The sequence below is a fragment of the Megascapheus bottae genome, chromosome 21, assembly GCF_031878675.1.
Source record: "Megascapheus bottae isolate mThoBot1 chromosome 21, mThoBot2.hap1, whole genome shotgun sequence".
Taxonomy (NCBI): Eukaryota; Metazoa; Chordata; class Mammalia; order Rodentia; family Geomyidae; genus Megascapheus; species Megascapheus bottae.
The window spans coordinates 12,610,446-12,623,267 of record NC_143529.1 but is presented as its reverse complement, the minus strand read 5'-3'; the positions used below and the strand labels follow the sequence as shown (position 1 = coordinate 12,623,267).

The following is a 12,822-nucleotide window of genomic DNA, read 5'->3' as shown; positions in this document are numbered from 1 at the left end:
CACCATTACCATTTTTCTTTATAATATATATTAAAGCACCTACTAAATTTAAAATACAAAAATGCCATTGTGTGTCCGAAGTATAGTCATGTCAAGTGTGAACACAGCCTGCCTGTGTTATGTGGCTCTCAAATTCTAAACACCAGTTTTTAAACAGCTTGTGTACCAGTTTGGAACAGAGTCTGCAAAAATAAAAATTTCAAAACCACTAGGAAGTCCTCAAGAATATTAGGAATTAAGAGTGCAATTAACCAAACCGGGATTTGGACCCCACGACAGAGAATTTTCCCAGGACAGAGAAATGAACACTCCCATTCTTAGAAAGGGAGGCAAGATCTCAGAAATGCACCGTCAATTCTTTATCTATGAAAATTCAAGATATAGAAACTATTAACCGGCAGATGAGACGGCAAGAAAAAAAAATGCTGAATGTTTATCGCACTCCATCTCACGTTACACTTCCAATATCTCAAATGTTTTAAGGTTGTCCACAGAAACGCTTTGTCTCTAGCCACCTGACCATAATTTAAATCCATTTTCTCCCCCTGTCTCGGATCAACTTTAGGTGAAGGTCAGAATAAGGACATAAACTGAAACCTAAGTCGGCCCCCCCCCCATCAAAAACAGCATGAAAATCAACGGTGTCTGAGTCCCCTGGAGCTTGGTGATAAGGAAAGGCCAAGTGGCTCCTCAACCATGTCCCCAAGGTAGGACAGCAAGGAAGAAGACGACACAGATTTTAGGGTTAAAAAGTACTGAAAGGTTAAGTGAGATGTCTGGTTTCTAAAAGCTTCTCAAAGACAAGGCATGGACCTACAGAGAGCTGGGAGCCAACATGGGATTTCAAGGAGCAGGGGCGTGTCCGGGGCGCGAATCCCAAGCGCCCAGCCGCCTCCACAGGTCGGCTCCACGCCGCCCGCGCTCCCCGCCAAGCCCTCGGCCCGAGTCCCCGGCACCGCCGCCGCCGCCGCGGAGGTGGGGCGGCACCGGGATTTTCCTCCCCACTCATTCATTCTCTGATTCACTCGTTCCTGGAGGCGGTTCACCGGGACGCGCGGAGGAAAGGCGGGGCCCGAAGGACGGAGCAGGCTGGGTGCGGTCCGGCGCCCGGCGGGCCGGGTGTGTGTGTGTGAGGGGGGGGCAGGGGGGGTCGGTGGGGCGGGGGCTCGAGGCGCGCGCGCGCGTACCCGCGCGAGCGGTCGCCCGCCTGCGCCGGAAGTGAGCGCGGGCGGCGGGTGGGGAGCGCGCGGCCGGCCGCGAGTCGGTCCGCCCGCCCTCAGGGCCACCCGGCCCTCAGCCCCGCCTCCTGAGCCGGGCTGGACTCGGTCGCTCTCAGATCCACCGCCGCGGGGCGCTGCGCCGCAGCCCCGCCCCCGCCCCTGCCGCCGCCGCCGCCGCCGCCCGTTCGGCCTGTCCGTCCGTCCGTTCGTCCGTCCGTCAGTCAGTCCGTCTCGGAGCGCGCGGCGCGGGAGCTGCCGGCGCTCGCAGCGTCTCCAGGGAAGGAGCGCCGCGCCCGGGGAGGAGGCGGCGGCGGCGGCGGCGGCTGCAGAAACGCGAGTCCAGTGTCTGCCGGACCCGGGGCCGCGACGCCGGCCGGGGCTGCCGGAGGACCGAGCAGCGGCCGCGGTGAGTGCTCTGCCCGGCTCTGTTGGCGTGCGGGGAGGCCGTCGGCCGGGCGTGGAGCCGGGAAGCGCTCCCACCTCCATTTTCCCGGCTCCCGGCCCCGCCACCCGGGTGCGTCGGAGCGGCCCCCACCTGGGGCGGGGTCGCTGCCCGGCTCCTGCCCGCTGGACCGCGCCGGGAGAGGTGGCTGGCGGGTGGGTGGGGTTCAGCGGCGCCCGGGTCGTACTCCGCGGCCCCGGGGGCTGCACCCGGGGAGACAATGAGGTGTGCGGCCGCCTGGGAGGGTGCGGCCGGGCTTCTCCTACCCGGCCCGGCGCCGGCCGCCCGGGATTACGGGGAGAAAGGGACTGTGCTCCCCACTTGCGGCAGGGACCGGCGGCTGGAGGCGGGGGTGCTGGGGGGCCCCGGCCCCTCCCTCCCCCAACACCCTTCCTAGACGAGTTCGGTGCAGAGATTTAGAAAGGCGGGGCGCCTTCTGTGTCCTCTAATTAAGCCGGCGAAGTAATCGCTCCGGCGCTTTCCAGCCCCATCTCTGCTTTCCGTGCCTCTTTCCCGCCGGAAATCCAAACTGCATTTCAATGGGGGGTAGAGGGGGGGGGAGGGCCGAAAGGGAGGCGGCCGAGTCTCCGCACCCACCCCGGTTCAGACAGCCTCGGGGGGCGGCCTCGCGGGAGGACTGCCGGCGGCTCGAGCCTCCCCGCTTTGTAGGCACGGAGAGCCGGGTCGGTGTGGAAGAAGAGCTCCGGAGAACGGGCGGCGGGTTGCGCGTGCCTGGTGGTGTGTATGCGCATCTCTTAGCATTTTTGCAGAAAAGCAGTTGGGGAAACCCGGGGGGGGGACTGGGAGGACTCGTCACCCAGCCTCCCGGAGAGGGGGTGGACGCGGCTGCCCGTCTCACGGAGGCGTGGAGAACCGAAGTAAGCAGGTGAAGTCCTCTGTAAAGGACCAGCAAAGGGAACCGGCGCTACCTTCCGGTGGACGTAGGGGTCGCGTGTGATCGGATTGTTAAAGGGTCCTATTGACTCCAAATAGTTGGGGCTCTGTACTCTTGTCAGCCAGGGGGGGAGAGACCCCGGGTGAACCAGGGTGAACCTGCAACACGGGGTGTTTGGAGCTGGGGAACCGAACGTTCCAGAGGCAGTAGAGTCGGCTGGCTAGCAACCATGGGAGTGGACAAGCTGTTGAACTCTGCACCGTAGTTCCTGGCAGCAAACAGACATAACGCCACCTGTGACCCTCTCCAGATGTTTGTCAAACAGGTTAGAGGAGAGGCGGTGCAGCAAAATTGGTAGCACTTTTGTCTGGCCTGGTGGGTTTAAGAAATGTTCATTTCTCTCCTCCTTTTGTCCCTCTTAGGGAATTTTCTTGTGTGAGGGCAGGTGAGAAGTGAATCGTTGCAATACAGCCCGTTCTGTTGAGGCAGAGGTGTCGGAGAGAGGCAATGAAGAGATTAATTCTAGATTTGAGTCAGCGGGAGCTAGGGGGAAGTCATGGAATAGAAACTGTTAGGATGGTAGGATTTCTGCAGATAGAGGTGAGGAGGGGAAGAGGGTCTACTGGAGGGCTGAATTCAGAAGAAAAACAATTAATTTAAAACTCTTGTTCAATTTGACCTTGAAATTGTCTGATATTTTTGCATTATTTTGTATCATGAATTTCCCTGAAACCAGATACAGCCCTGTTCAAGTAAGTGCAAAATGCCAACGGAGCTACTACATGATATTTTGCAGTAGATATTTTGGAGTATTTGGACTGCTGCTCTCTTGTGTTTGAATTTAGTAAGGAATCATTCGTAGATATTTCCTTCTGATCAGTATTAGCTCTGTTTTGCAGAGACAGCAGCAAAATTTTCAGTCTTAGAAGTTTAAGAATTTATTAAGATAACTGAACCGAAAAGGAGTGGAATAGTGGCCACTTTTTGGAGTAAGGTTTTCTTATTCCTTAACCCTTTGTTTTCTGAAGAGGTTTTTGGTTTTTGGTTTTTTGGTTTTTTTAACTTGTGTTCTTGAGTATAATTACCCTGTAAGGTCAAGACTTGGAGGATAAGGCAGAGGGATCCTGAATTTGAGGCCAGTCTGGACTTAGTGAGAATATATCTCCATAAAGAAGAAAGTAATAATTTTGAGGAATAGCTTCAGAGGTTCTACAGAAGTTTGTCCTGAGCTTTGTTAAAGGGGTCATAGCTCAGTAGTAGAGTACCTGTCTGACATTTCCAATGTCCTGGATTCTATACCTAGCACCACAAGAAAGTAACAAACACTAATCTAACTTTGAATTTTTTTTTGTCCAGTCCTGGGCCTTGAGTTCAGGGCCTGAGCACTGTCCTTGGACTTTCTCAAGGCTAGAGCTCCACCACTTGAGCCACAGCACCACTTCTGGCTTTTTTTATGTATGTGGTATGAGGAATTGAACCTGGGTCTTAGTGCATATTAAATAAGCACTCCACCATAGGTCAAACTCCCAGCCCCTAATTTCGAATGTTTTTAAGCCTGGCTTAATGGTGCACACCAGAAGTCCCAAGACACAAGAGTCTGAGGCTAGAGGACCTAAAGTTCTTAGTCCAGTGTATACATTGAGTCCCTGTTTCCAAAACTTCTATGCACATTGTATATAGAGAGACATATAAGAGATATATAGATATGTAGATATAGAGAGAAATTTATTTAAACAAGTCCATTTAAATTGCTTTTTTTTAAAAAATTATTGAGAAAATAGGTGCTGACAGTAAATTTCCTTGTTCAAAGACTGCATATAACACTAGTGGTTAAAAACTAGCAAGTCTAATCCTTTTTTTTTCCTTTGATATGGGTACTGGGGCTTGAACTTAGAGTCTAATGTCCCCAACTAGCTTTTTCATTCAAGGCTGGTGCTATACCATTTGAGCCGCACTTCTGACTTTTTTTGCTGATTAATCATTGATAAGAGTCTCAGATTTCTTTGCCCAGTTTGCATTCAAATTTTGACCCTTAGATCTCAGCCTCGTGAGTAGCCACTTGCACTCTTCAAAGTAGCCTAATTCTTAAGCTGGGGTGTGTGTGTGTGTGTGTGTGTGTGTGTGTGTGTGTGTGTTGCAGAATCTGGGATTCTGCATGGGATTTGCACCTCCTGCATGCCAGGTACCACTTGAACTATGCTTATAGCCCTTACACCTGTTATCTTAACCACCTTTCCATGCTGCCACCTTAGTAAACAACTTACTTAAAAAAAAAAAATATATATATATATATAACATAGGCCTGGAGTTTAGCCTAGTGGTAGTGCTTGCTCACCACACACGATGACCCAGGTTCGAGTCCTCGGTACTACATACATAGAAAAAAGCCGAAAGTGATGCTGTGGCTCAAGTGGTAGAGTTCTAGCCTTAAGAAAACCCAAGGACAGTGCTCAGGCCCTGAGTTCAAGCCCTGGGACTGGCAATATATATATATATATATAATATATATATTATATATATAATAAAACATAAAATTTATCACTTTTGAACATTGCTAAGTTTTTTCCAGTGGCATTAAGTATACTCATGCTATTGAGTAACAGACTGTTCATCTTCAGAATTTTTCAGTATCTAAAACTGAAATTTTACTCAATAAGTAATAACTGATTGCCCACCCTACCACCAACTAACAACTTTATTTTCTGCCTCTGAAATTTACTACTCTCTGGGTTCTTCCCATAAATGGAATCTTAATGACTTCTATCACTTAGTATAATGTCTTCAAGTCATCTACGTTATAGCATGCATCAGAATTAGGAGAGCAGAGTTGCTCCTAGAGTTGTCTCTAGTGTGCTCAATGTCCCAAAGAGGCAGAGAAAGCTTCAGTTTCATTTACCATTTATGGTATGTTTTTTTTGTGCCAGCTATTAGAGGAACAGATGAACGCAATGACCTCTGTCACTGAGTTCTATACGATCTAGTAAGGAACGGACAAGGATATGTGGTGTTAAGTGTTATAACAGATTTATGTTAAATGAGTGTTGTTTGACTCAATCTGCAAAGGAGAAAGGATGATGCTTCAATAGAGACAGGAAGAGTGGATGTACAAGGGAAAGAGAGGATAAGGTTATTTTACATGGGGCAAACATTATGTGTAAGTGTATAAAGGTATGAGGAAGTAAGGTGTAGTATTTCTGAAGAACAGAAAGGTGATATAAACTATTGGGAATAGGAGTTTAGAAAGATGTGAGAAGTAAAATTATAAATCATATAGAAGAGTTGGACTTTATCCTATAGAGCAGTATTCTTTTCATCTATGGTCTGCTGATTGATATGTATCAAAACTACCTGAAACACTTCTTTAAAAGTTTTTAAATAACCTGATTAGTAGATCTACTAAATGCTAATGTTAAGGGGTCTTTTTGCTACATAATTATATATAATAATGCAAAACCGTCCTAGAATAAAGCTTTTTTTTTACTTCTCTGTTTCTATTTATGAATTTTACATGGGTTATTGATAAGGAAACCTATAACTGAGGTATGTTTTATAAAAATTCAATTATGCGTAACTTTTCATATGGAATTGCCTTAATACAGGACAATGGAAGATGCACTATGCTAAATTAAGTGAAAAAGATTTTTTCACAGTTTGTTTTAAGTGTGCTGGTTCTGTATATAATTTAGTGACAATGAGTATCTTAACAGGTTCTGAAGCCATATTGTAGCTTGCAAGTTTGGAGTTTTTATTTGCCTCGTGAAAGTTGTTAAGTATTATTAGTAAGTCAGTTTTAAAAGAAAATATTTTTGTTTTAAACTTTTGGATCTATGTAATTGAAGAGTTTTGTAAGGCTGTAGAATGAACCATTAAAGTGGCTACTGAGCTAGGCAGGGTGGGGCAGATATGAAATCACAGCACTTTTGGAGGATCTTGAGTCTAAGACCAGCCTTTGCTGTAGAGTGAGACACTATCTGAAATGAAAGGAAAGGAAAAGATGCTACCCAATCAAACCTAAATATCTCTACCTCCATTCAATTATTTATCTGGGTATAATCAAAACAAAATATTCCAAAAGTAATGTATTATTTAGGTGATCATAAGACTAACATTTCCAATTCATAATTCTCTTACTTTATAATAAATATAGTATATTTGAATGTAACACATTGTTAACACTTTCACCATTTTTTTTGTATGTGTGTGCCAGTCCTGGGGCTTGAATTCAGGGCCTGGACACTGTCCTTGGACACTTTTTTTTACTCAAGGCTAGCACTCTGCCACTTGAGCCACAGCACCATTTTCTGGATTTTTCTGTCTATGTGGTTCTGGGGAATTGAACCCAGGGCTAAGTGCATACTAGAGGAGCACGCTACCATCAGGCCACGCTCCTGGCCCCTCACCAATTTTTTTTTTTTTTTTTTTGGTCAGTCATGATGCTTGAACTCTGGGCCTGGGTGCTGTCCCTGAGCTCTGCAGCTCAAGGATACCATCCTACCTCTGGGCCTGGTCGTTGTCCCTGAGCTTTTCATCTCAAGGCTACTGCTCTTCCCCTTGGACCACAGCACCACTTCCAGTTCTCTGGAGGTTAATTGGAGATTAGAGTCTCATGGATGTTAGTGCCTGGGCCGGCTTTGAACCTCAATGCTCAGATCTAAGCCTCCTGTGTAGCTAGGATTACAGGCTCGAGACACTGCACCAGTTTTATAAATCTGAAATACTGTATTACATTTCACTTGGAAAAGTTTTGTTGTGAAATACTGGAAGTCTCTCAGTTTATTTGATCTCCAAAATATCTTATGATCCAACTTTTATTAAAGTATATATTTATTCTGTCAATAAAATGCATACTGTATTCCTGTCTACTCAAGAAGCTGAGATATGAGGGTCATGGTTTGAAGCCCCAGCAAGAAAGTCTTTGAAACTTCTCCAGTAAGCCACCAGAAAACCAGAAGTGGCATTGTGGCTCCAAGTGGTCAAGTGCTAAGGAAGAGTGAAAGAGCTCTGCAACAGCAGCCAGGCCCTGAGTTGTAAGCCCCTCTGTTAACAACAACAACAACAAAAAAGCCAGAAGTAGAGCTGTTGTTCAAGTCAAAGAGTACTAGCCTTGAGAAAAAGAATCTCAGGGACAGTACCCAGACCCTAGAACCATCACCAATAAATAAATAAATAAATAAATAAATAAATAAATAAATAAATAAATAAATGAAAAATTCACATAGTTTCTCTGTTTAGACAGGTAGGCATGAAAAACATCAGAGTTAGGTGCTCTCTTTAGAGACGATGCCACTTTAAATGTTAAGATACAAATAATCAGCAGAGAATGTAACTGAGGAAGCTGAATCCACATGGAAATAGAAGGAATTACCAGTGAAAGAATGAAGAGATTAGGAGGTTAGGTTTAGAAGTGGGCGACAGTTCATAACATGAAGGGGAAAAGGTTCATTGAAACCTATGGTTGTCAAAACATTGTATAAATGCTCAAAATTTAAGCAAATTTTAAGCCCTGGGAAAGAAATGTGGTATTTAGTGAAAATTAAGGACCGTGGACATGGAAACTAGGCCAAGGTATAGAATCAATTTTATAAGTGTATGAAAAATTGAATATGTCAACTTTTTAGGGGGATTTGAGTTTGAGATGTGAAGGAAAAATATTAAGGTCATTATAGTAGAACAACTAAAAGTGTGCCACGAATGTTCTTTATGTGTTCCAAATTGTGCACCATCTATACACAGCTCCTGAGCATGATTTGTTCTCCCTAGTGATTCTCAGTCCGAATCCTGTTCACCTTTTGTGTGAATCTGTTGACACCCCAAACAAATTCATTCCCCTAGACTTTATGTTGTAGATAATTGTGAACTGTGTTATACTCTATGTTTTATAGCATTGGGTCTACTTTTACCTGCTCTGTACCACAATCCTTTAAGTAGTAACATAATAGAAAATCAGTGATAATGTTTTAATGAAAGCCTTTATTTGAGGATTTTAAAAATACTTGTTTTTGTTGCTGGGAATTGAAACCCAGAGCTTCATACATGCCAAGCAGGCTCTCTACTACTGATTTATACTACGTACTTAGAGGAATTCCTAGTAGTTGCTTGTTTTGTTTTGAGACCATCTAGGTAACCCAGACTGGCTTTGAGATAGTCCTGCTTCAACCTCCAGAATACATGTATTATAGGTTTGGACAGCTACAAACCTTAAGTAATTGGAAAGACTCACAAAAATCAACTTGTATTTATAAAGGATAATTATTTCTATTATTTTCTTGGCTTAAGATTTCATTGTAACAACATTGGATACTGGTAAATGAAATAATTAATTCCTCTTTTTCTGTGAGTAGTATACTTCACAAGAATAAATAACGATTTAGCACTGATTCAGGAAACATTTTTGTTTATCCAAGTTTTTAAAATAAATATGGCTCTCTTAAGCAGAGGGGATGAACATAATGCATTGTGTTTGAAAATTTTTGGTTATAGTACTTGATAATGTATATAGTCTAAGATTTGGATTTTAAATCTATGTATTTTTGGTACTTTGTGTGTGTGTGTGTGGCTGGTCAGTTTTAAGAGTTTAAACTCACGAGCTTCCTGCTTTCTAAATGGGTGCTCTGCTGCCTATTGTTTTTTTCCCCCATTTGGTTAGTTTTCAGATAGCATCTTACTTTTAACACAGATAGCTCTGGATACCCATCTTCCTACTTGTACTGCTCTGGTAGGTGGAATGGCAGATATGAACCGCCATGTTCAGCTTTAAAGATTGAGGTGGGGCTCTCATGAACTTTTTGTCTAGGCTGGCCTTGAATTATATTCATTCTCCACCTCCAAAGTAGCTAGGCTTGTAGATATGAGCCACCGTGCCTGGCTTAACATTTATTTTTAATACTTGTCCATATGCCACAAGGCAGCTCATGTAAGGACTTGTCCTTTCTCACCTCCCCACCTCCCTACCCCCAAATAGCTGTACTTTCTAAATGGAAATGCTCATTATTAGGCTTCTGTCCATCAGTTAATGCAGATTTAGCTAGTAGTTTTGATTTCCTATATGTTAGCTGTTCTTTCAATCCAACGTGAGGATTTATATTTGTTTTTTTTTTTTTTTTTAGTAATTGAGATCAAAATCTACTGAAATTTACATTTGGAAGGTACTCTGTGTGTGTGTGTGTCTGTGTGTGTGTCTGTGTGTCTGTGTGTGTTTGTTTTGGTGCTGGGGATTGAACTCAGGACCTGGTCACTGTCTCTTAGCTTTTTTGCTCAAGACTAGCACTCCCCAGCTTGAGCTACAGCTCCACTTCTGCCTTTTTACTTATTAATTGGAAATAAGAGTCTCACAGATCTTTCCTTCCTAGGCTGGCTTTCAACCATAATCCTCAGATATCAGCCTCCTGAGTAGCTAGGATTGCAAGTGTGAGCCTCTGCCACCCAGCTTTGAAGGGTTTTTTTTTTTTTTTTTGCCAGTCCTGGGGCTTGAACTCAGTGGCTGGGCACTATCCTTGGACACATTTTGCTCAAGGCTAGCACTCTGCCATTTGAGCCACAGTACCGCTTCTGGCTTTTGCTGAGTATGAGATGCTGAGGAATTGAACCCAGGCTTCATGTGTGCTAGGCAAGCACTCTACCACTAGGCCATTCTCCCAGCCTGGAAGGTATTTTTTAAAGCTACAAATTGCTTCTCTGAAATCTTTGCTAACTATTACATCGGACAAGGGTCAAGTAACTAGATATACAAGGCAGTTAAGAAACTCTCCCCCCTTCCCCCCCCCCCGTGATGGGAATTTAATAACTGGGCATAGGAACTAAATTGACATGTCTTAGAAGTACAAATAGCCAGTAAATACATGAAGAAAGCCCCAGCATCCATGGCCACAAGCTAATGCAAATCAAAACACCACTAAATGGCCATCATTTAGAATATGAGCAACAGTACGTCATTGACTCCCAAATGTGTTCCTAGCTACTCAGAAGGTTGAGATCTGAGGATCACAGTATGAAGCCAGCTCCAGCAGGAAAGCCTGTGAAACTCCTATCTCCCGTTAATCACCAGAATATTGGAAGTACTCAGTGGCTCAAAGTGGTAGAGCAGCAGCCTTGAGTGAAAAAGCTCAGGGACTGCATGCAGGTCCTGAGTTCAAGCCTCATAACCAACAAAAAATAAGTACAAGCAAATGCTGGTGAAGATGTAGGGAAGAAGAGACCCTGCTACACTATTGGTGGGAATGTAAATTTGTACCATCATTATGGAAGTCAGTATGGTGATTCCTCAGAAAATTAAACATCTATGATCCATGATACCAATCTCCCTTGGGCATTTATTTGGAAGACTGCAAAACAAGATGCAACAAAGGCACCTATGTTCATTGCATCACTGTTCACACTAACCAAATTTTAGATGCAGGCTAGATGACCGAAAAACCAATGAATGGACCAAGAAAATGTGGTACATATAGACATAGAATGAAGTGTCATTTGCATGGAAATGGATGGATCTGAAAGGGTAAAAAAAAGTACTGATTATAAAACCAAGCCCAGAAAGGAAAAAGGTTCATATTCTCTCTCATGTGGATCTTAGGCCTGTAGCGTCTGTCATGTGACTACATACAGGGCCATGTGCATATGTATACAATTTAGCTGATTAGTGTATGGTATATGTAGGAGTGAAACTTTATGATGTAAACCCTTTGAACAATTAATGATTTAGCAAAATAATTATCAAAAAACTAAAACATGCCTTGAATTGAGGGGGGGGACTGCTAAAGGCAAGGGGTGGAAAAATTGAAAAAGGATGGACTAATGTCATAGTACACAATGTATATACATAGGAAAGGAAGTAGGAAATGATGTGACTGGGAGGGAAGTAGCAGATGGGAGGGGGAAAAATGATGAAAGTGGTGACTGATCCAGATATTCTATACACACAAATGGACATGTTAATAAATAGTAACTCCGTTTCCCCCCAAAATACAAAGGAAAGCGAGAGTACACAGTGTCCCTCCACCTTTCTGGATGGTGATTTTCCTAACTTATTAGGTTTTAACTTTTCATTTGCTGTTATGGGAAAGACAGTTTAATTATGGTTTTGAAAGCACTAAGTAGCTTTATCACCACAGTTGCTTAAGATCATCACATAAAGTCAGGAAATTTTAAAACTCTTTATTTGTATGAGATACTTGCTTAAATTATCTTTAAATTGGATAACTTGTGTGTGCGTGTGTGTGTGTGTGTGTGTACTGGAGCTTGAACTCCAGGCCTCACATTCTGGGGGTTTTTTTTGTTTTTTTTTTGTTGTTTTTTTTTGCATATGACTATCATTTGAACTGTGCTTCCAGTTCCAGCTTTTTGTTGGCTAATTATAGATTAGAGACTTCAGATTTGTCTGCCCAGGCTTGCTTTGAACCTCAAATCTCAAATTTTAGCCTCCTGAGCTGTGAACCACTGATGCCTGCTTGATGATTTTTAAAATACTTTGCCATGGGACAATCAGTAAGCTTGAAGATACAGGATACTAAGGTCAATCTTCAACAACATCAATAACACATACAACCTTTGGTTCCTTACTTTCATCAACTTCTCTTATGCAGAACTAGTTGCTTTTGAAATTTAATCTTCTCTTCCAGTTTTATTTCATTCAGGTCAAAGTAACTACTTCAAGAAGGATCATATACAGTTTTTCATACTTTTTTCATATATTTTTTATTGTAATTAATAGAAGGATTACATGATATTTGCCAGATAGATGGTGCATCAATTCTCATACATTGATACCCTTTCACATGTCTTGGTCCCCATTTCCCTCCCCCCACCCCCACCCCTCATCTTGTTTTCCCCCGTTACCTATCTAATTTCAAATAACCAAATACAAATATATCCGATATATCAGGTAACAAAGTGAGATACTGTAACAATATGAGATAACCAAGGGACAGCAAAAGAGATGAGAGATAACATAGTTTTTTCATACTTTTTTAAATTTAGGAAATCATTTACTGTTGAGAAAGTGTCTTCTCTAGAGCAAAGACATCCTGATTCTCTTATTAATTGGAAAGTAATGGTATTTGTGGAAAAAATGATGATGGATTTCAGTAAAGTGAGACCTTAATAAAAATTTCTCTACCTCATTTGAAATTATAGAACTATTTTAGAAGCCTAAATTAGGATTTTACATTACTCTTTAAGGAATCATTCATTAAAAGTACCATCAAGGAATCATTCAGTTTCTAGTAGTGCCTTCATCAAAATACCCATGAAATATTTAATTCAGTAGTGTT

General features: G+C 43.1%; 1 protein-coding gene across 1 annotated transcript in view; it reads left to right on the top strand.

Moving 5' to 3' along the window:
• Positions 1-1,465: 1,465 nt before the first annotated feature.
• Positions 1,466-12,822, top strand: part of Raph1 (Ras association (RalGDS/AF-6) and pleckstrin homology domains 1) — a 78,750-nt gene continuing 67,393 nt past the window's right edge. The window contains exon 1 of the mRNA XM_090354667.1: positions 1,466-1,626. The gene's annotated coding sequence lies outside the window, so the exon portion shown is untranslated. The remainder of the gene's footprint in view (positions 1,627-12,822) is intronic.